Genomic DNA, 24,251 nt, shown 5'->3' on the forward strand with positions numbered 1-24,251 from the left:
CGGTGGCTGACGCCTGTAATCCCAGCACTTTGGGAGGCTGAGGCGGTTGGATCACCTGAGGTCAGGAGTTCGAGACCAGCCTGGCCAACATGGCGAAACCCTGTCTCTACTAAAAATACAAAAATTAGTCAGGCGTGGTGGCACATGCCTGTAATCCCAGCTACTCGGGAGGCTGAGGCAGGAGAATCACTTGAACCCAGGAGGTGAAGGTTGCAGTGAGCCGAGATCACTCCCCTGCACTCCAGCCTGGGGGACAGAGCAAGACTCTGTCTTCAAAATAATAATAATAATTATTATTATTCAGCCTCAGAAAAAAGATAGATGTAGAACTCTTAAGGAAAGTGGAGGATTCTTCTCTGAGAAAACTAAACAGAAAATGCCAAAGTTTAATGTTTTTTCAATAAAACAAACCAGGACCCCACAGTGAAGCATAAGTCACAGACATGCACACCGAGCTTCCATTCAGCCTTTTGGGGCCTCTCTCTTAAATATTACTGGATCATCAGACATTTGAACAGCCTCCAATGTAAAAAGAAGCTATCAGCATGAAGAGAAGAAAATTTTTGAAGAAAACAGAGTTAACGTAGGGTGAATACGACATCCAAAAATTATTATTAATACCCTCAATGAATAAAAGAAGATATTAAAGCTATGTAACAAAAATAAAACAAAAAGGAACCTCAGAAAACAAGAAAGAGCTCATAGAAATAAAAAGTATGATCACAAAAAATTTTAAAATCCAGTGAAAGGATGGCAAACAAATGAGGAAATCTCCCAGAAAGAAGAATAAAAGGTAAAGGAGAACTTTAATAGAAAAAAAAAATCAGAGGAATAGTTCAGTAGATACATGGGCTATTTAATATAAATTCCAGGAAAAAAGCAACTGGTAAATTGGGGAGGAGGAAAATATTCTCTCCCAACCCCCCCAAAAAAATACTAGAAAATTTCTCGGCATTAAAAATTTTTAGAGCGAAGAGATCTAAAAAGGTCCCAAAACCCATGAATATATGTCCCTATACAAAGTACACCAGTTTTGAAATTCCTAAACAATATATATAAAGGGGAAAATGTTAAAAATAAACCAGAAAGAAAGAAAAAGATGTAAAGTTATTGAGAATTAGAATGGAATTTTTCTCAGCTGTGACTCTGTAAGCACAGCAGCAACAGAGATATGCCTTCACATTTCTGAGGTAAAATTATTTCCCATCTAGAACTCCATAACCTGAAAAACTCTCAGTCAAGTGTGAAGGTAAAATGTATATATATTCTCAGACATAAAAGGACTCTAAATATCTAACTCCCATGTACCCTCTGCAAAGAAGCTCCTGCGGATGTTTCACATCCTGAAAAACTTTTTCAACTTGGTCATCTAAAAATAGGAAGAGAGTTCCTGGGGAAAAAACCTCATTGAGGAGGCTGGTGTTGTTCTTCTCCTTCTTAAAATTGTTTGTTCCATCAAACAAGGTGTAAGTCAGAAAAGGAGGTGTGACGCTTAGGAAATCTGGAAGTCAGAGGATCCGCCTGAGGAAAATGGCAGAAGGATGTCAAAGTATTGGAGAAGAACGGAAGCTACGTAAAAACCAGTTCAGACAGGGCAAGATGATGGAAGGAACCAGAAGGGCTGTCTACAAGAAAAACCATGAAACTGACTCATTATTTGATACGATTAAATGCCATAAAACATTTATTGTCCTGTTAAGAACTTTGTGGAAGAATCATGAGTAAGTCCATATGAAAATAAGTTTTAAAATAAGACCAATAATACAAGAAAGGAAAGGTTTTCATAGCACACTGGGTGACTCGGCTATGGATAAGATTTATAAAGTCATGATAATATAAGCATTTATTAATGATTTAAATAAAATTGTAATATGTATTGGAAGGATGGAAGAAGAAACACATAAGGGTGGGATAAAAAGAGAACTACTTAATCCTCACCTCAGAAGGGACAGTTAAAAAAAATTACCAAACAGCACTTAGTGGTTAGTAGCATGTGATGTATAAATACAAATGCAGAATCAAAAAAAACAGTTAATATATCATAACAACGCTGAAGAAATGAAAGTATGGGAGAGACTTTGAAAATGGAACTATTGGCCAGGTGCAGCGGCTCACGCCTATAATCCCAGCACTTTGGGAAGCCGAGGCTGGTGGATAACCTGAGGTCAGGAGTTCGAGACCAGCCTGAGCAACATGGAGAAACCCCGTCTCTACTAAAAATACAAAATTAGCTGGGCATGGTGGCACATGTCTGTAATCCCAACTACTCAGGAGGCTGAGGCAGGAGAATCACTTGAACCTTGGAAATAGAGGTTGCAGTGAGCCAAGATTGTGCCACTGCATGCACTCCAGCCTGGGGGACAGAGTGAGACTCCATCTCAAAAAAAAAAAAAAAGAAAGAAAAGAAAATGGAATTATTGGGTTTTATTTAAAGCCCTGTCATTCTTTTTTACTTTTAAGTTCAGGGGTACATGTGCAGGTTTGTTACACAAGCGGTTTGTTGTACAGATTATTTTCTCACCCAGGTATTAACCCTAGTGCCCACTATTTTTCCTGATCCTCTCCCTCCTCCCCGCCTCCACCCTCCAAAAGGCCCCAGTGTGTGTTACTCCCCTCTGTATGTCCATGTGTTTTCATCATTTAGCTCCCAGTTATAAGTGAGAGCATGCAGTATTTGGTTTTCTGTTCCTGTGTTAGTTTGCTAAGGATAATGGCCTCCAGCTTCATCCATATGCCTGCAAAGAACATGATCTCATCCCTTTTTATGGCTGCATAGAACTCCATGGTGTATATGCACCACATGTTCTTTATCCAGTCTATCATTTATGGGGATTTAGGTTGATTCCATGTCTTTGCTATTGTGAACAGTGCTTCAGTGAACATATGTATGCATGTGTCTTCATAATAGAATGATTTATATTTCTCTGCGCATATGCCCAGTAATGGGATTGCTGGATTGCATGGTATTTCTTTGAGGAATTGCCACACTGTCTTCCACAATAAAGCTCTGTAGTTCTAACTATGAGCTATGCCTTAAGTCTTGCTTATATATTACTTTGGTTAAATAAATATTATATTTAACAATGAAACCCAAAAGCTGGCCAACCCTCACATAACTGCATTTGCACGTCTCCAAAACAATCTGTACCATTTATAAACCGAGGCTCCAGAGCTGGTGTTAAGAAATTTCATTACCCTAAGAAGTCTGTAATGTCTTCACGTTATCCCATGGCAGACGGCACACATGTGATGAAGCACGGTGGTGGTGACAGCAATATCTTGCATGGCTATAGGGCTATAAAATTTACAGTGTGCACACATTATTCCATTCAGCACCAACAGCCATGCTGGGAAATAGGTATCATTAGCCTCATTTTTCAGATGAGAACATGGGGGCTCAGAGAATGAGACCTATCTGAGGATTAGCAAGTGACATGAAAAACGCCCATTTACACAGGCATGCACCCCAACACACATACACACACACACACACATATTCACACACACACACTCACACACACACATATTCACACACATACATACACACACTCACACACACACATACACACACACATACACATACACTCACACACATACACACACACACACTCAGTGGTAGGCAGTAGTATTTTCTAACATGGACGGACGGTGACACATTAACAGACTTGTTTTCTGAATTTGTTTATGTCTTTGTCAATCTAGGGCAGTGAAAAGTAAACCTTTTTGAACGAAGGCTATCGAGAAAGGAAATTGTTGGACACACTTTTTTTCATTTAAAATAAAACTGCCTCTATTAAGTAACAAGAAAAAAATATGAAGTTTTACATCTTTGAATTTAGTATTGTTGACTAGAATTATGACCTTGCTTAGTAGTCTCCACATTATTAACAATTGGATTTAGTTGAAAAATCAAGTTTTTAACTTCTTAATCATGAAATCAGTTTGTAGGTTGTATCTCCAAGTCAGGCAGGTCATGTGGGCCTGTGGGTCCAAGACTGTTCATCACTCTGGGTGGCCTTAAACCAAGACTCTATTTTTTCCTGCCTGTTAATAATACTTTGATCTCAAAGTTGTTCTCTTTTCTATGTTTCTCTATTTTCCATTTATATGAGAAAAAAGGTGATTTCTCCAAAATGCAGAGCGTGAGCCAGCTCTCAGGCATTGCAATGCATGTACATAATGCAGAGAATAAGCCGACCATCGTCCTAATCCTTCTGGAACAGGCCTGAAAGCCAGCAGTCAGAATTGGTCACACTGACTTTCCTCCACAATGTTGCACTCCATTTACTGAAGATTATGTCTGAAAAGAGTGTGTGGTTTGCGGCTAAAGGCAAATCTTTCTTAGCTGCAAAATTATCTGTATTTCTATTAACTGGTCCAGCCAATCTCTATTCATGTAACAGTGTTAGACAGTAACACAGCCCTCTGACAGTGAACAATGTTTAAGCTGCTTGACTACTATTTTCTAACAAATTCAGAACACACATTTCTCCTATTAATTTGTTCAATGATTTCTAGGTATTGGAATCTGGGGGAAAAAACCTATCCACTTCATTTTTGTTTTTTAAAGTCCAGTGATGTGATCTGGCAGGGGGAAGGGGGCGGCGGGGGCAGGCGAGTTTATCCAAACAGTTTAGAGGGAAAGTGCCTAGCTCAGAGGCAAGCCACGTTCCAGAATTTTCTGTGTATTTACCTGTATAGAACTTAGGACAATGTTATTTTGCTAAAGTAATAATGAATGGCATCAAATCTAAACACCATCCGTTATATTCCTTTATGTAAAAATGAGTTTCACGTTCAAACTCTGTGGACATCTCAAATTCTCCTTACTCAATCTTTCCCAAAGCTGGAGACTAGATTTCTAGTCTCATCTGAGACTAGAAACTCACGCTACTTCCTATTATTCCTAAGGCATGAGAAAAGCCTGGTTCTCAGCCACCATGGCCCCTGCAGACAGAACAGGGGTCCCCCTTCCTTCTTCACGTGCTAGAGGAGAAAGAAAAGTTATTGTCCATACTGGAGTGTCTGGAGGCACGGCAGGGTGGAGGTGTCACTTGCACAGGAATGACTTGCAGCTATAACAGCGACTCTGGATGCAGGGTAACCAGCAATGGCTTCAGAGAGAACAAGGACCTCCCCACAGCTGAGTATGGAGCATCACTTATAGGCTCAAAAGTCTCCAATGGCTCCCTATTAACTACAAAATCCAAATTCTTCTGATGGCATTCAAAGTCCTCCATAATGAGCATTTAACTAACCTTCCCTGCCTTATCTTCCACTCTATCCTTATGCTCAACCCAAACTACTTCATCACCATTCACACTGCTGCACAAATATGTCATACATTTCTACCACTGTATCCTTTCTCATGCAATTCCTGCTGCCTGGAACGCTTTCCATACTCTCCCTCCTTGTGTCCCCATCTCCTCCTATTGAAATCCTACCAACTCTTTAAAGTCAGTGCTCCAAGAGAACTTCTCCCAAACAGAACTAACCTCTCCCACTTTTGTGTTCCTATCACCCAGATCCAGATACAATCATGTGCATCATGCTATGCCCGCTGCTTTACCTTTGTTCAAGCTGCTGATGTCTAAGAAGCACGGAATAGATATAACTTCTAGTAAAGCTCACTTATGTGTGGAATTCTAGGTTAGTGGAACCTGTTAAAGCCTTTCATTCCTTCAAATATTCAAATGATCTACTTTGAGAGCTTTTCAGGAGAGATTAGAAGCAAATGGACTGTGTTCTACAATTCTGTTTCTAGTTTGCCATTTAGAACCCTGAGTATGTTTTCTCCATTCAATCAATGACATGAACAAGTCCTTTAATTCCTCTCTCCACCTGGTTATCTTCTCTTCCTCCTTCAAGGCACATTTAGCCATCACTTGCTGCAGATCCTCCACTCTCCACTCAGACATAAGTGCCCACTCTCAGGGCTCCCCTATCCTGCCCGCTGACCGCCCGCTCTCTTTGTATTGATCACCCTGTAGACAGGTCAATGTCTTGCTTCTCTCTATCACCAAGCCATAAATTCTTGATAACAGAGACTCTTATTTCTCTTTTATTTCTAGCACTTCACATAGTATTTGGCACATAGTGGGCTATTTTTTTTATTTCTTTCTCCAATAAGTTATAAGCAACTTGAAACAACTTTAAGGTAAAAATCATTTATTATTCAATTTTGGATTCTTCACCAAGTGCTTGAAATAGTGTTTTGCACATATAACAAATTAGTATTCCATATCTATTCTTACAACATAGGTAAGTTTTTATCGAGAGGATTCCTCATGCTATAAAACAGGTGAGAAAACCCCAATGTTCTCCCAGTGATGCTTTTTTTTAAGTACTTTTTCCCAGCTTTCAATACCAAGACTTGAAAGAAAGCACTCGGTGCGTGGAAGAGCCTCAGAGACCACTGAGATGCATGTATTTCATTTCTCATCTTCTAAAGCTTCTCTCCTTTTTCATTTCTCATCATCCTCATGAATTATCTCACTCCCTTCAGCAGAGAATGCACATTACTTGAGTTATTTTTAGAACACCCTTGTGTGCAATATTGGCAGTTCAAAGCACCAGATAGAATCCACACAAACACACACAGATTCTCCTGGGGCTTTTGCTCTGTCCTTGAAGCTCTTTTCACAGCTTCCTAAGGTCTCTCCCCTAGGAATCAGGGGAGCCACAGTAAAAGTATAAGTCCATGCATTTAATTCTATGCCTCCCTAGTGAATTTACAATAAATATTTATTGAACATGATGGGAACTGATGTTAAGAATAATATAAGAATAAGAGCATAAGAAACAATTTCTGTGACACAGACATAACCTGAAGCTACACATCCACATTCTAAGTTCATATCCTTCGTCTTGAATGATCCTCTTACCCAAATTTTAGGAATTAATTGCTGGAGAAGCAATAATGCTCTTCCCGTAACCTTTATTCTACCTCCAAGTGCAGCCACCACAAGCTGAACTATTTTAGATGGCAAAACATCTAGGCCACCCAAAAGCTATAGAACACATTCTCTTACATCTAATGCTCAATATGTCTGGCAAAGCAGAGGAAGATGCAGTTTGCCAAGGAAAGAGAAGACAAACTCTCTGTCTTTACCTTTATCCTCGGTCACCACTGTGGTGAGGAGAGGAACATAGGACAGGCAGGATGATGCGGAACACCAAAGAGGACTCTCCCCACATTTCCTGTCTACAGTTCTCTCTCCTTCCTAGTTACACCCTGAAAGTACAACTTCTTAACTTGGGAAACTAGACTTTGTAATTCAAGAACTTCATCATTCAAGGTTATCATTCAAGGATGGCTATCTAGAGGCTTCTGTAATTTTGATAAATTAGTATCTTGACGCTAATCCCACAACACTGTGCTGTTTAATAGAACTTTCCACAATGATGAAAATGTTCTGTATCTGTGCTGTCCAGCACGGCAGCTACTAGCTACATATGGCCCTTATTTACTCAATGTGTGACTAGTGTAAAGAAGGAACCAGATTTCAAATTTAGTTTACTTAATTAGTTTTGGTAGGTCCACGGGATTAGTGCCCACTGTATTGAACGGCATAGCCTTTGTACTTAAAATAGTAAAATGCTGTCCTCTGGATAAGATAAGTAATTTTCTTGGCCACCAAATATAGTTTTAGCCAAAGTCCACATGGATTTCTTCATTGGCTCTGTGTCAACTCACTGAAAGAAAGTTCGCCAAAACCTCTCAGATAGCTTAAGCCATTTTTTGGAAGAGTTGGTCACAGGCATTTCTCCACTAGCAGCAGGGTCAAAAGGAGGACGATGCAGGCATAAGTCTGAAAAATAGAGATAATAGTAAATAGAACTTAAGAGAGAGCTTGCCCCTTCTTATTTAGGAAAAATGAGAGAGAGAGGGAAGTAGGGACAGATGGATGGACAGAGGAAGGGATGGATGTGGAACATTCTAGAAGGGCGTGGCATCTGAAATAAGTAGGAAACAAGCCAAGTAAACATTTAGCCAAGCTAAAATGGCCAGTCTTAAGTGAAATGGCTGCAACCTAAGCAAAACTTTGGAAATATTATCAGCAATTTGTTAAACTGGCAGTCTGGATATTCAACTTTTGGAATGAGTTTCACAGCAATTGGTCCACACCCATACTAATCCATATCCACAACCAACAGCCACAGCAAGCTAATGAAGTCCCCAAAGCTATGCCTATGGTATGTAGGTGTATCCTGCACCAGAGAATCCAAAGGAGGAGCAGATGGGGACAGAAACCCAGCCTCAGTGCCCCCCACCACAGGAGAGGTCCTAGCTGGAGCTGACTGTGCTCTGGAGTGCAAGAGAATTTTTGTAAATTCATGCATCCCAGACTTGAAACCTGTTTCTAATTTGAACAAAGGCACCATATGTGCTAATGGTGACCTTGGTTGGACCACATTTTTAGGTTAGTGCTGCATTTTTATGAAGAAAGCCATGGATAACCCAGTATGCTGTCAAATTAGAAAGAGCCAGAAAAGTGAAGTTGATTGAAAACCACTTTTGGATAAGGGATAGAATGAAAGTGGAGATGGTGCAGTCTAAAGAAACAAGAGCTGAAGAGGCATGTGATATTTGACTTCAAATATTCGAAGACCTGTTATACAGAAAAGGAAAGGGTATTATCCTGAATGTCCTCCAGAAGTACAGTGTAATATTAAGTAGGTAAAAAAATTAAGGAGTGAGTTTCAGACTCAACATGAAGACAGCAGAATGTAATGGGAAAAGATAGGTGCTTTGGGTGACTTAGAACTGAGTCTGAATCCAATTAATTGACTCCATCAATTATAGCCCTTTGACTTAAATTATTTCCCCTGTGTGAGACACAGTTTTCTCATCTGTACAATAGTGATAACTACTCAGAGTTGTTGTGAGAATTAAACAAGAAAATGACAAAAAGGAGGCAAGAAAGTTCCTAACACATATTAAGTATTCACTAAATGATAATATATTCATTTTTCCTATAACAAAAACTCTCTAACAATTAGAACTGACCAATGGTGTAACTATGCCCCTAATGTATCCAAGAGCTCTCTGGCACTAAGGACATTCACAAGCAGAGGCTGGTGGGCCATTCGCCAATGATATTTTATCAGTTAGACTTTTTTTAAACCACCTAGTTAACTTAAACGAAAAGGAATTTTATCGGGAAGATGTTGGATAGTTCACAATGAATAGAAAGACTGATGACCTGTATTAGTCCGTTTTCATGCTGCTGATAAAACATACCCAGGACTGGGAAGAAAAACAGGTTTACTGGACTTACGTTCCACGTGGTTGGGGAGGCCTCACAATCGTGGCAGAAGGCAAGGAGGAACTAGTCACAACTTACGTGGATGGTAGCAGGCAAAGAGAGAGCTTGTGTGGAAAACTCCCCCTTATAAAACCATCAGATCTCATGAGACTTATTTACTATTATGAGAACAGCATAGGAAAGACCCGTCCCATAATTCAATTACCTCCCATTGGGCTCATTCCACAACATGTGGGAGTTATGGGAGTACAATTCAAGATGAGACCTGGGTGGGGACACAGAGCCAAACCATATCATTCCACCACTGGCCCCTGCCAAATCTCATGTCCTCACATTTCAAAACCAACTGTGCCTTCCCAAGAGTCCCTCCAAAGTCCGAACTCATTTCAGCATTAACTCAAAAGTCCACAGTCCAAAGTCTCACCTGAGACAAAGCAAGTCCCTTCTGCCTATGAGCCTGTAAAATCCAAAGTAAGCTAGTTACTTCTTAGGTACAATGGGGATACAAACATTGGGTAAATACAGCCATTCCAAATGGGAGAGACTGGCCAAAACAGAGGGGCAACAGGCCCCATGCAAGTCTGAAATTCAACTGGGCAGTCAAATCTTAAAGCTTAAAATGATCACCTTTGACTCCATGTCTCAAATTCAGGTCATGCTGATACAACAGATGGGTTCCCATGGTCGTGGGCAGCTCCACCCTTGTGGCTTCGCAGGGTATAGCCCCTCTCCTGGCTGCTTCCACAGGCTGGCGTTGAGTGTCTGTGGCTTTTCCAGGTGCACAGTGCAAGCTGTCGGTGGAACTACCATTCTGGGGTCTGAAGGACGGTGGCCCTCTTCTCACAGCTGCAATAGGTGGTGCCCCAGGAGGGACTCTGTGTGGGGGCTCTAACCTCACATTTCCCTTCTGCACTGCCCTAGCAGAGGTTCTCCATGAGGGCCCTGCCCCTGTAGTGAACTTCTGCCTGGGCATCCAGGCATTTCCCGTACATCCTCTGAAATCAAGGTGGAGGTTCCCAAACTTTGATGCTTGACTTCCATGTACCTGCAGGCTCAACACCATGTGGAAGTTTCCAAGGATTAAGGCTTGAACCCTCTGAAGCAATAGCTCAAGCTATACCTTGGCCCCTTTTAGCTCTGGCTGGAGTGGCTGGGGCACAAGACACCAAGTCCATAGTCTGCACAGAGCAAGAGGTCCCTGGGCTCAGCCCATGAAACCATTTTTTCCTCCTAGGCCTCTGGGCCTGTGATAGGAGGGACAGCCATAAAGACCTCTGACATGCCCTGGAGACATTTTCCCCATTGTCTTGGTGATTAACATTCAGCTTTTCATTACTTATGCAAATTTCTGCAGCCAGCTTGAATAATGGGATTTTCTTTTCCATTGCATTGTCAGGCTGCAAATTTTCTGAACTTTTATGCTCAGCTTCCCTTATAAAACTGAATGCCTTTAACAGCATCCAAGTTATCTCTTGATTGCTTTGCTGCTTACAAATTTCTTTTACCAGATACCACAAATCATCTCTCTCAAGTTCAAAGTTCCACAAATCTCTAGGGCAGGGGCAAAATGCCACCAGTCTTTGCTAAAACATAGCAAGAGTCACCTTTGCTCCAGTTTCCAACAAGTTCCTCATCTCCACCTCAGCCTGGATCTTATTGTTCATGCCACTATCAGCATTTTTGTCAAAGCCATTCAACAAGTCTCTAGGAAGTTCCAAACTTTCCCACATTTTCCTGTCTTCTCTGAGCCCTCCAAACTGTTTCAACCTCTGCCTGTTACCCAGTTCCAAAGTCACTTCCACATTTTCAGGTATCTTTTCAGCAGCACCCCACTCCTGGTACCAATTTACTGTATTAGCCTGTTTTCATGCTGCTGGTAAAGACATACCCGAGACTGGGCAATTTACAGAAGAAAGAGGTTTATTAGACTTACAGTTCCCCATGGCTGGGGAGACCTCACAATCATGGCGAAGTCAAGGAGGAACAAATCACGTCTTACGTGGATGGCAGCAGGCAAAGAGACAGCTTGTGCAGGGAAACTCACCCTGATAAAACCATCAGATCTCATGAGACTTATTCACTATCATGAGATCATCAAGGGAAAGACGCATCCTCATACTTCAATTACCTCCCACTGGGTCCCTCCCACAACACATGGGAATTATGAGAGTACAATTCAAGATGAGATTTGGGTGGGGACACAAAGCCAAACCATATCACAACCTATGCTTGGAATAAAGACAGGAACCAGAGCAGCAGGAATTGTCCTACCAGGGCACTGCCAGTGGATATGAACAAATTGGCAATCCCTTTGACAATCCTTTGAGTCCAAGTCCAAGAGAGTCTGGTCGTCCAAGCTCAAGTCATACACTTGCCCCAAGATGCTATCAGGGTGGTGAGAGGAAGCCCCCTACAACAGCTTCCAAAGGCCTCATTGGTTACCATGGTGGAGAGCCAGGCACCTTGATGTACAGCCCCCCAAGGCTACACACAAGAGGACAGAGGTCATTCCTAAAAGGAAAAACAGGGTTTTGGATGCATATAGGAACATAGCACAAAATAATGCTTAAGTGCACTAGACAGGGGGTTCTGGAATTCAAACCCTGGCTCCACCGTTGGCTGGTGGTGAGGCCCTGACATATTACTTCATTATCCTGTGCCTCAGTTTCCTTTTCTGTAAAGCTGTGGATAGTAAAAGCATCTACCTTATAAAGTTGTGATAAGAATTAACTGAAACCACATATGTAAAGCACTTCACAGTTCTTGGCAAGTAGGACCTCATATTAATGTTGAAGGTATATCACTCAGCACCTCCCAGATATGCTTTTTCTGAGAGACACTTAGGATCTTGCATTTCTATGGGTTTTATGCCAGGCCGGGAAGTCAATGTTTTAGATCTCTCCTCCCCAGCCTTTCTTGTCTTGATTTCACCATCTATATATTGGGTTCGTATAACACAAGTGCTTTTGCTAAAGCTGTTTTGAGTCATTGTAAAAGTGCATGATGAAACATATATGAGAGGCATTAATTGTTCGAGAGATGCTAAAACCAACCATACTAATGAACCCAGCACCACAATGGGAATAACCATTCACCATTTGTGAATTCATCCATGTATTACTTCTGAGTCTGACTTTTAGTTCCTGGAAGAGGTATTTTGCCTTAAATGGAAGGGCAACTTACTGGAAATTAAAGACAAGCTTCCCAGCATCCCAGCTGCTCCTGGAAAGGGGCATTTTCTCTCAAATATCTTGAGGAGGGGGATGGTGAGGAGCAGTATTAGGCAGCACACTCTTAGAAAACAACAAAGTTTGCTCCCTTAACAACTCCATGAAGCAATTCTCTGAAGAAAATACATTTGTATAGATACACATAAGTTTCACAATAGTTTGGCAAATTACAACAGAGATGGCAGAAATGCCTTAAAAGGCAGGGCCAAGGGCTTCAAGGCTTCCATACACAGATCAATCCACCTTCAAAATTAATAGTGATAGTGCAATCAAAAAATATAGCACCTGACAGCTTTGTATATTGACATCGCCCCTTCACACACATACCCATTGGGACATTAAGTATACGTCCTCCTCTGCACTCAGATCCTTCTGATAAACTGAGCTCCATGAATTATGCTTATCTTGTACCGTATTTTCTATCTTCATTTTGAAGAGCTTTCAGCTGCCAGCAAAAGCTCAATACAATGAAATCTTGGCACCATCCAACCCCTTGGCTGCAACAACAAAATTTTGTTCTATACCATGTTATTTCAATACCCTTAGAATTCTAAATTACCCAGAGTATTTCATTGAGATGGTATCGGTGAATGTCAAATACAGCCTCAAAATGTACCTGTTTGTCAGCAGTATTTTCTGGAGACTTCGGGTAGCCTGAACCTGCTGCCCCTGTGAACCGCGTGCGGCTCACGGAAGTCTGGTTATTAGGTAATCAGCTATACTGAATTTTCTCCATATGTTCAACAAATATGTTGAGGTGGCTATTTCTTCCCCTAAAAATCACTGAGCCACAGAAGCATATGCTTTCTGGAGACCTGAAATGCAATTGCTATAAAAATGAAATACTATTCTTGGAATACCTATGCCATTACTTGAACTGGGTCTCCTTTACAATGAAATGGCTTCTGCTTAGCAACTAATGCAAAGAAAGAGGCTGACTCTATCTCTACCTGTTTTTTTTTCTTTTTCCCCAGTAAGAGGAGTGTTAAACATATACCATCACACTTGTAGTTTCATGTTTTCATGTGTACAGGAAGGGTAATGACAATGGCAATGAGGTCATCCTCATTGTCAATGCAATATGGATTTAGAATGCCAGCTAGTGATTCCAACTTTGTCCATTGTGATTAACCAGTGAGATTAATTCAAGTAAGTAAAATTAATGAGAGGGAAATGATGCTATTTTTCCATAGATTCAGGTGTGGAAACAGCATCCTGCAGTGAAAAGAGTATGAGACTTCAGATCCGAAAACCAGCCTGAACCTGGCAATGTCCCTTATGGCACGTGGCCTTGGGAAAGTCGCTTAGCTACTGTGACTGTTTCCTTAAATGTACAATGGCTATGAAAACAATACGGGATTGTCTAAGATTGTTTTGTGAGTAAAGTTAGATTAATTATGTGAAAGGAGTTTATAAATGGTAAGCTGTGAAAGCACCACACACATTTTTATTATTATTAAGTACCTAAATTTAGTCAGTATAACAGTTTAAGAAATCTCCAGAAATTTGTCTTTAAAAAAAATCCCTTAGACTTTGTTATAAGTAATTCCACGCTGGCTCATAGAAAGCTTCTGTTTTAATCCTTAAATAGCTTGGGCATTTATTTTTGAAGTAGAGGTTTATTTTCCTAAGAAATTCTGAAAGTTTTCTTCAAATGAGAAAGAATGACTCAGGTTTTCAAAATGTTCCTTTGGAACTTTCTAGGTGTCTCTAACTGCACTCATGAACATACTGACGAATTCTGAAGGATGTTGTTATGGAAAAACTCATATTGCAAAGACTTGCAGCTCAAACAGGTCCTCGAGCTAAAGGTAAAAGACCAGACTCTTCTAAGAATATCTTTTGTAAAAATCAAATGGGGCTGACTATGCCATTTCAGACATGTAAAGTGCACATAAGTTAACCCTAGCTTCTTCACTGGACCCCAATCCATGGTACCATCACCTCCCTTCAAGTTCCACTGTGATTACAACAAATCACAAGGTCTTGTACTGTAGAATTTAAAAGGAGCAGTACCAGTCTATAATCCCTGCAATCATTTCTTGGCCCCAGGAAACTGGATTTATTCCCCCGTCTTGTGCAATGGAAAATTCATATAGTTTTTACAAAAAAACACCATGGAAAGCTCAATCTTGGCCTCCCTACAACTGACAGTAGCACATGATTATTCACAGAGCTAAGTTTTATGCTTAGACATAAAAAGAATGTTCATCCACTCAGCCAATCAACCTTTGTCAAGGCCTTTCTCTATGTCTTGTGTGAGGTCTGGCTGGGCCCATGAAGACGAAACACATGGGTCTCTCTCCTCAAGAGAGTTTGGTCTAATAAACCACTAGATTGTGAAAATATGGCTATTTGCACACAGAGAGGGTAATGGGAAAGGGTGAAAAGAGGACAAGAAAAGCTGCAATAGGGAAGTAATAAGCAATATGCAAATATGGGCACAGATCTTAACTCTGCCACTCAGCTATGTGACTTGCAGGCAAGCTGCTTAAACTCTAAGCCTCAATGTCCTTCTCTGTAAAATGGAAATAATAATAGTCCCTACTTAATTGACGGTCCAGTGAAATCCCAAATGTAAAATATTTAGCAGCTCTTGACACAGTGTAAGCATTTGGCAAAATCAGTAACTTATAATGATTAATATTCATAGGTAGGGAGGTAAGTTAATCATTGCGGTCAGTATTTGAACCAAGAAAAGCTTTTTCCTTCTCTGAGCTGCACTTACAAAAAGCTTGGAAGTGCATGGATTGCCTTTGCTGCCTCTGGGAATGGCCTTCAGAGGCCACTGGGAAGGACAAGAGGAGTGACGTCTGTGGCTTCCTGGAATATTGTGAGAAAAGGCAGGGTGGGCTGGTGTTTATGTCCTCCCAAAAGTCACATGTTGAAATTATCACCCCCAATGTGATGGTTCTAGAAGGTGGGGCCACTGGGGGTGATTCAGTCACAAGGGTGGGGCGCTAATGAATGGGATGAGTGCCCCTCTGGAAAGAGACCCCCAGGAGCCTCACTACCTCTACCCTGTGAGTACACCATGAGAAGAGAGCTGTCTGCAGCCCCAAAGAGGGTCCTCCCCAGAACCTGACCATGTTGGTGCCCTGATCTCAGACTTCCAACCTCCAGAATGATGAGAAAGAAATGTCTGTTGTTTAGAAGCCGCCCAGTCTATGGGACTTTGTTACAGCAGCCCAAGCTAATGAAGACAGCCATGAAAACCAAGCAGCCCCGAGGTTGTGCGCTGTCAGGGAAGCCCATGCTTGGCAGCTTCCTGTGTAACTTCAGACACTGAGGACGGTGCTTCAATTGCAGAGGAAAAGAAACATGCCACACCTCAGTCTTTGCATTGAGAGGGGGCCAATTTAAAAGGGAGAAACTTTTCTTTTTTTTTTTTTTTTTTTTAGACAGAGTCTTACTCTGTCACTCAGGCTGGAGTGCAGTGGCTTGATCTCGGCTCACTGCAACCTTCGCCTCCCGGGTTCAAGCAATTCCCCTGCCTCAGCCTCCCAAGTAGCTGGGACTACAAGCGTGCACCACCACACCCAGCTAATTTTTCTTGTATTTTAGTAAAGACGGGGTTCTATCATGTTGGCCAGGATGGTCTTGATCTCCTGACCTTGTGATCTGCCTGCCTCAGCCTCCCAAAGTGCTGGGATTACAGGCTCTTCCTTCAAAACTCTTAAAGAGAATGCTTTCAGTCTGAAAGAGATTGTCTCAAACTCTGACACATCCATAAGGACAATGATGAGATCTGAGGCCTTTCAGCCTGAGGAATGTTCCAGAAGTTTGTCTCTAAATGATACATGGAACCCTTTCCGACCGCTTCCACATAAGCTTATGTAAAGCTCTTTTTATCTTTCAACAAATTGCTTTCAAGTTTTTTTTTAAAAAAAGCAAAAATGTATTTTTCCTTACAAGCCTGACATCTTTCTCATGTACAAAGGAATGACACATTTTAAAAATGTACTTTGGTCCTTTCAAGGAATCTATTTTCTGGCTATTTCCTGAAAGACTACATGATACACAAAAGCAGTCCAACTGTCTTATCTTTGCCTTTTTTAGGGGAAAAAAAATGAATTCACCTCCTCAACATTTATTTCACAGTCCTGAGCAGTTTTATTTGTCCAACAAATATTTAATAACCATCTACATCTTTTAAAATATATTCTGCTGTTTGGCCTGGTTCAAATAACTGATGGAACATCCCAGAAGACTGCACCTTCCATTTCTGAAATAATCCAGGGCAGGTAGCATCTGCAAAGCTTCTTTCTGTGATTGCCAGGGCATGCCAGCCGGCCATTGTCTGTATGTACAAAGCAGACATCATCAAGACAGGCCAGAAGAGAAATAACCTCTGTCCTGGAATCACAGGGGACAATTCTATTTCTAGTACCCCGGTCTTTATCAGCTTATCCATTCCTGACACTGTGAAGCTCTGAGACCCCTCTCACCCACCCCTCCACGGCTGGCTTCCTGCTCTCAGATGACCAGCTGGGAGTCTGGATTGCTGCTACCTGATTCCTCTGCACACTGACTGTGCCTCTCTCCTCCGACCTCTGCCTTCTGTCTGCTCCAATTTCCAAAGCACTAAGAAGCAGCTTTCTCCCCTTCTCATCCCCTAGTAACAATGAATTGTGTTTTAATAAGTTACGAAAGAAAAAGTACATATTCTATACCTTAAAGAATGCCAAAACCTGTCAGTTAAATTTCTCAAGTCTATGTCTATCTCATTTTCATATTACCTGAATAATTTTATCACCAGCTGCTGACATTTGATGATGTTCTGTATTTTGAAGAATAATATACAAATCTGTTCCTTAGCTGGACTTAAGTCTAGATAATACCACTTTAACAAACACACATATAGCATGTACTTTGTGACTCATTTAAATGTCAAATAATTCTACAGGATGAGTACTACTATCACTACCATTTTGTAGATAGGGAAATTAAGACTCAGAGAGGTTAAGTAACTTGTGCAGGCACACAGCAGGCAGAGGTGGAGCTTTGGACCCAGGTAGCAGGGCTCTTCACCAGTACTCTCCTCTACCTCTCAAGTAATTGAAAGTTAAGAAAAATGAAATTTAATTGTGGTTTAAATATTACTGTTTTGAATGTTGTTCCCAACATCTAACAGAAGCCAGGCTATAAATATTACAGCTTAAACCAGAATTGGTTCTTTTATCAGAACATTATTTATGAGTCTGGAAATCTAAAGGCAAATTTCCATTTCAGCAAAACTCAGGTTGGATGCAAGAACGACAGAAGCCCCTGTTAGAAAGCTGTTGCCCTTAAAAAAAAAAAATGCTGTTTACTTTATTTCAAAGGCTCACAAAACTCAGGGCTGGAAGGAAAGAACATTAACATTCATATGCAAAGATCTTTCTTCCCACCTCTACCCAATCACAGCCCCCTCCTTCAGCTAATATGCACACACAAGATGATTTAATTTTCTCTAAAGTAACCCAAGCAGTGCTCATCCCTCCTCTCCCTAAACACTATGGGTGTCAGGACACTCGTGAGCCATTCTTCAAGTGCTCTGTATGGTACATGAATAAAAAGTAGCTGGTGCTTTTCTGAAGATTTTATTAAGTGGGTTAAAAACAAAGCAAAAGCTTAGAGTCACTAAGCGGACTAATGCATTCTTCCTAAAATAACTTTTTCACCAAAGTCAATCAGATGAGCTGGAAGGAAAGAGGGAGTGAAGTAGCATAGAACAGAGGTGGCTGGAGTGACCTCCGGCTGGCTGGACAATGGTCAGGACTCCAGGAATGCTGGGTAGCCCTTTTTCTGCATTTTTACATTTTAATCACTGAAGGAAAAGTCAACAGAAATTTCCCTGAGGAGAAAATCAATGCTGCCCCTTGGAAAGGGATGAGACAGACAGAAAGAGAACCGGAGAGCTAATTAGTGCTACTCAGAAGGCAAATTAAGGCCTTTTCTTTGACAAGCTGCAAATAGCTGGTTAAGTAAGAGTTTCTGCCACCCCTCTCCAGCCTCACAGCTGCCTAAATGGCTGATGCAGGTACGCAAACAGGAAGCTGTAAACAGTAACGCAGTCCTGGGCTGCTGGACAAAGTGTAAATAACAAAAAGGCAGAGGTTTCTTTAGTAGAAAAGAAACTCACAATTGAGATGAACCAAGAATGAATAACAGTAGTAATTTATTTTAAAATGCCAGTGAAATGTATTTATTCAATAAATACTTATCCAACACCTACCAAGCAAGAAGAATCGGAGTCATCGATTCAAATGATCAGGTGCAAGTTCTGTCTTCAAAGGAGCTAACAACTTAGTTTGGGGAATGGTAATAAGTACACAAGTTAACTCTATGCAGGGCACTATGCCATGTCCTTTAAATAAAGTAACTCATTTAATCTTCCTAACAAACCTGTAAGTTAGGTATTACTATTATCTCATTTTAGAAACACATTGGCTGGGCCTCCAAGGAGTTACATAGCTTGTCTGAGATTAGCAGAAAGATGCCAAGTTCAAACCCTAGTCTAAGTCCCAGACCGGTAAATGACACTTCAGTCTTAACAAAGCTATTTGAAAGTGCCGTGTGAGAACAGGGGAGGACCAGCCACCCATCACCCCAAGTGGATGCTTTTGAGCTCATACCAATTGAGGAGTTCTCCTGGTGAACAAGCCAGCAATGAGTTCTGGAAGCATTATGGGCAAACAGACTTAGCTTGGTATTTTTATTTCTCCAATTATCTGCATTGTTTGTTGTGCCTTGAAATAGGTTTCAATCAGTTCCAACAATTAGAAATCAGCCCATTTTTATAGGCATTTTGAGCAAATTAAATTTTAATGAAAAAAGTTTTATGGCTTAGATTTCATTTTACTTCTGACCTTTCTTTCAAAGTTATCCACTGTAAGAAAAGCTCACATGCCATCATTTATTTGCAGTAACTACTGTCCCAAAACTAGTTACAGGACCTCAGGAAAAATAATTAGTCTCCACAGGATCAGTGTTACCAACACATACCCATGGAAGAAAGCAAATGTCACAGCCCAACGCGTAGGCAATAGTTCTTCCAGATGCTTCTGGTCTCACACTGTACTCAACTTCAAGGATACCTTGCAGTTGTGTAGGGAACATGTTCTCAGATCCCAGGCCAGACGAACATACAGGGTGTAGACAGCCTGGGCTCTCACTAGGAACCCTCATTTCCTCAGACTAGAAAGTGCGGTGTTGGAAAGAGCTAGCTCTAGTCTAATTGAATTTGGCCCCATGAGGCAATGCTGTTGTTTGTTGCCACAGCAGAATTGAACACCAGCAAAGACCTCTCTTCAACTTCCCTATCCCCGGATTCCACAGGACCCAATAGTGTCAATCTCCCAGGTAAAAATCAAGCCTCTAAAAGGTCACTTAGAGCAGAATAAGTACTCCGGACAGTGGTTGAATTGAAATCTTGCCCAGTGTGTATCCTAACTGAGGAAGTAACAGTCAGTATGTAAGTCATTACTGAGAAAGGAATTAAATTAGAACCAAGATCTTAATCTGATCCTAAAGTCTTTAAAAATCTAACAGATGTGCAAAACACGGATAAAAACAAAATAAAATGGATTTACAAAAGAGGATACATACTGATATTCAGGAGAAAAGTTCCCCCATACACTATTGATTACAATGCAAGGAAGACGAATATCCATTTTATCCTACGCGGCTTCGAACTCCTCAAATATCTTTCTTGTAATAACACAACCTTACTTTGTGGGACAAAACACACGCAAAAAAACTACATTCTAATCATCAACCTATAAAGAATAACAGATCATTTTTTTACATGGTTGCCCAAACTAAAGTGTTTAATACTCCTTGCTCCTATTTCTATCTCATACCAAAAACTTCCTTTAAGAAAGGTTTAGTATTACCAGCATGGTTTATGAGCAGAGAAACTAAATCATAGGCATCAACATCTCATAAGTAATGGTCTTCCCAGACATACTGACAAGCAAAATTGTACTTCATCACTCATTCTGTGCTGCCCAAAGAGGTACCGATGGGCCAGCTCTTCATTGGACCTAGCTTCGCCTACACAACCCTGTGTAAATTTTTTTTTAAGGCATATAAACCTCTAACGAGGATATCTTCATAGCAGGTGCATGTAGGTGGTTTTGTTCTCAGAAGCAAAACTGATATATTTGCAATCATGAATTTATATTCATTTATATTTCTGAGATAGTAGAAGAGTTCCCTAAAATTATATAGACAAAGGGCCACAAGCCAAAAAAAGGTATGCAATAATATATAATAATAATAATATGTAATGACCTGCCGTGTATTACGGATGAGGGGGAAGATAACTCACACTGCACACACGCATGCATACACATATGCACACATGGAGAGAGAGCTCAAACCTAAAATAAATGTTTAGGGAAGCAGCGTGATGCGGTCTAAAGAGACAGTCCTTTGGAGTCATCTGTGTTTTAAATTCTGCCTCCTGCCCAAGCTCTATGCCTCAAGTTCATTTTCAATAAAATGGAAATAGTCATAGTCACATCACAGGACTGTCACAAAGATTAATTAAGACAATATACAATAAGGCTTAGCCCAGTGCCTGTTGCATAGAAGACAATAAACATCAGCTACCTTCTCCTTCCCTTCCCTTATGTGTTTCTGAAGTCTTTTTTTTTTTATTGTACTGCCTTATATGGGAATTCTTACAGCAGTTTAAAAAAAAAACAGTTCCTACACAGTAGATAGTCATTTACACATATGTATCTGTTGCAGCACCATAATTTGCAAAGAAAAACGAAGTAGTAATTTTAAAAGAAAAGTACCAGCTCACTCGCACTGCCTTTTCAAACCTTCAGCTTTACAGTCGACAGAGACTATTTGCTCTAGGGGTGCAGATTCTGAAATAAAGGAAAAAATTCTCATGGGAAAAATGGTTCTCAAAAAAAGCCAACAAAGAATAGATAATGAGGGGAAATCTAGGAGTATAGAAAGCAGTTTATTTTACTTAACAAAGTAAAAGTCAAGCAAAATGAATAATCTGCCTCCAGAAATGGTTATTTAAAGGCTTTTTGTAAAGGGCTCTGGTTCCTAAAAAGACAGGAGTCACTGCATATGCCCACCCACTCCTCATTTATTTTTAAACCCTAGCTTATATGTTCCTTAGCAACAGAAGAAGCAGATGAGACCCCCCTACACACACACACACACACGCACACACACCCTCTCTCCAAAAGCCCCCTTCTTTTTGCCTGTCAAGTTTCATTCCAAAAATATCCATGTTCTTCAAAAGATATTTTTTGCCTACCTGCAAATCTCCACTCCTCCACCTCAAATGATCCCCCTTACGCAAGCAGCCATGCTCCATACCCTAACTCAGTCCTTTCACTCAGACTCCATTCTGTGAGGTCTTCCTGCCTCCTCTCCATAAGCTCCCACCAGACACTGTCCTCAGGTGCCCCCAGAAGGGAGGTGGTGTGGTCCCCACCAAGGAGCCGACCCTCAGCTCCTGACAAACCTGCTCTTTTTTTACACACCCTTCATCCATCCCACAGTAAAACAGCCAGCCCTGCTGCAGGAGTCCAGCACCAATGGCCGCCATGACGAGTGGGCAGGCCATTCACCATGACTCCAAAACAAATAAGTAACAGTGATCAAAATGGAGACACTTTCCTGTTACCCAGGGACAAACATGCTCCAGATGGAAGCACCTCCTTTTCACCATCTTTCCTCTGACTTTGAGACTGACTGGCCTGGTTTGGATGGGGAGGGTTTATGAGTTCAAAGATCAATTGTTTAGTCTTGGGGGCAAAATAGGGTGGCAATCCCCATATATTAGTCTGCATAAACATCGCCTGAGGAGCGTGTTAAAAATTCTCACCCACAGACAGTTTGATTCTGCAAGTCTATGGTGGTGGGCACTTTTAACCAGACACCTGAGGTGACACTGATGCAGGAATTGGAGACTGTAAAGCTTTATTTAAAAGGAAATGATGTTCACGAAGTAGAATCCACCTCTATGTAAGGATTGTAAAGCAGACACAATGTTATTATTCTTCTATAGAAACATGCTGCGTCTGTGTCCATGTCTATGCTTGTGTGTGTACACACTTACACGTGCATGTGTGAGCATGCAACTCAGAAAGCCAAAACCCCACACAACATACATTTTAAAAAAGGAGGCTCAGAGAATGACCCCTGACAAGAGGCAAGCTGAAATGATTTCCCTTGCAAACTCTGGCTTTGTCTTCCTACCCAATGAGGACTCTGATGAATACCAATAAGCCAGGAGCAGCCTACACTGTGCTTCATGTAATCACCACCCCCTTCCAACTCACAGCTCCTAAATTAGGCTGAATGTAGTCCCTGTTCCCCCAGGGGCCAGACGGGCCATCATAACTAGGAAGTAGAACTGCCAGTGTCCTAGCATACCTCCCTAGAGCTACCCCCTCCCCACCATCTGTCTATTTTTAGAAACCAAAGTATAAAAAGAAAGATCCATTTGGACCTGATCTGTGTGAGTAACTAAGAGAACAACTCAGGTGGGGAACTCCCTCAGCGCACAGCGAACAAAATGCATGGGAGGAACGCAGAAGCAACAACCTCACCAGGAAGGCGTTTTAGGAGTCATCAGAAGTCAACACTTAGACACAGAGCACATGCCCTAGTGACTGTGGCCTCCAGGCCAGGCGATGTGTATGGGGATCCCAATTATTCACACACCTGCCCCCATAAATAAAACACACCCTCCCAAACCCACACACCCCTGTCATCTGCGTTTGCTTACATAACAGCACATGGTGTGACAGGCTTAATACTTTATATGGTTTTTGGGAAGGGAACACTAACTCAGAAAGAGTAGGGTTACAAGAATGTTTTCACTGACCCCTTTTCCAGAAACCCTCTGAGCTCCAGCAAGTGTACATCTTTGTAAACCTATGCTTGCATATCACCTCGACCTTTAACATCGATAAGCAGTAGGGTTAGTGTCAGCAACTCTCCAAACCTGCCAATGTCTTTATTCTTGCCTGCGGAAGGGAGGGGTGAGAGAGACCTTAATAAATCCTAATTCCTCGTTGTCTGATTCTAATACGATGTGGGGTTATCTTTTATCCTAATTTAAAGGCCATTGATCCCACACTGTCCTTGTCTTACACATACACTCATCCTTAGGTGCAAATATGGTCCCCACTCTCACCTTCACCCCTAGCTTGCCAGCGGGCTCCCCACACCCTCCTCCAGCCAGGAGAGAGGCAAGGAGCACGCAGGCATGGAACCCCCATAACCAGTGGCGCATCTACAGACATAAACCCACTCTTCCTTCATGGGGGATTTCGACGCAGGGCCAACTTCCATAAAGATTTCTCTTCAGTGTAGTGCTATTCTTTTCTGCCTGTCGGAGTGATCTCAGCTGTCAAGTTAGTGCCAAAGGTTCATCCAGCGAAATCTGGAAGGTGGGGGAAGGGTGGTTGAAGATGACACCTGCTTAGGGGCAACTTTGACGACTTCTCTTAAGAAAACTAAGCATCACTGAGTCTGCAACCCTTTCTCTCTCTCTCTCTCTCTCTCTCTCTCTCTCTCTCTCTCTCACACACACACACACACACACACACACACAGAGAGAGAGAGAGAGAGAGAGAGAGAGAGAGAGAGAGAGAGACAAAATTTCTGTTGTTCTGACCTTAGGGACCCAGTGCTTCTCTCCTGCCACAGGGGAAAGCAGGCGTTGCTGCCCTCCAGCCTGGAATGATAGGATGGGGAGAAGACAGACATCCCCCGGAGGAGAGGG

The 24,251-nt window shown here is 41.5% G+C and overlaps 1 protein-coding gene across 27 annotated transcripts in view; it reads right to left on the reverse strand.

Moving 5' to 3' along the window:
* The window catches only part of DGKI (diacylglycerol kinase iota), a 496,276-nt gene that overhangs the window by 468,297 nt on the left and 3,728 nt on the right, over positions 1-24,251 (reverse strand). The window lies entirely within an intron of this gene.

The sequence above is a fragment of the Pan troglodytes genome, chromosome 6, assembly GCF_028858775.2.
Source record: "Pan troglodytes isolate AG18354 chromosome 6, NHGRI_mPanTro3-v2.0_pri, whole genome shotgun sequence".
NCBI classification, from domain to species: domain Eukaryota; kingdom Metazoa; phylum Chordata; class Mammalia; order Primates; family Hominidae; genus Pan; species Pan troglodytes.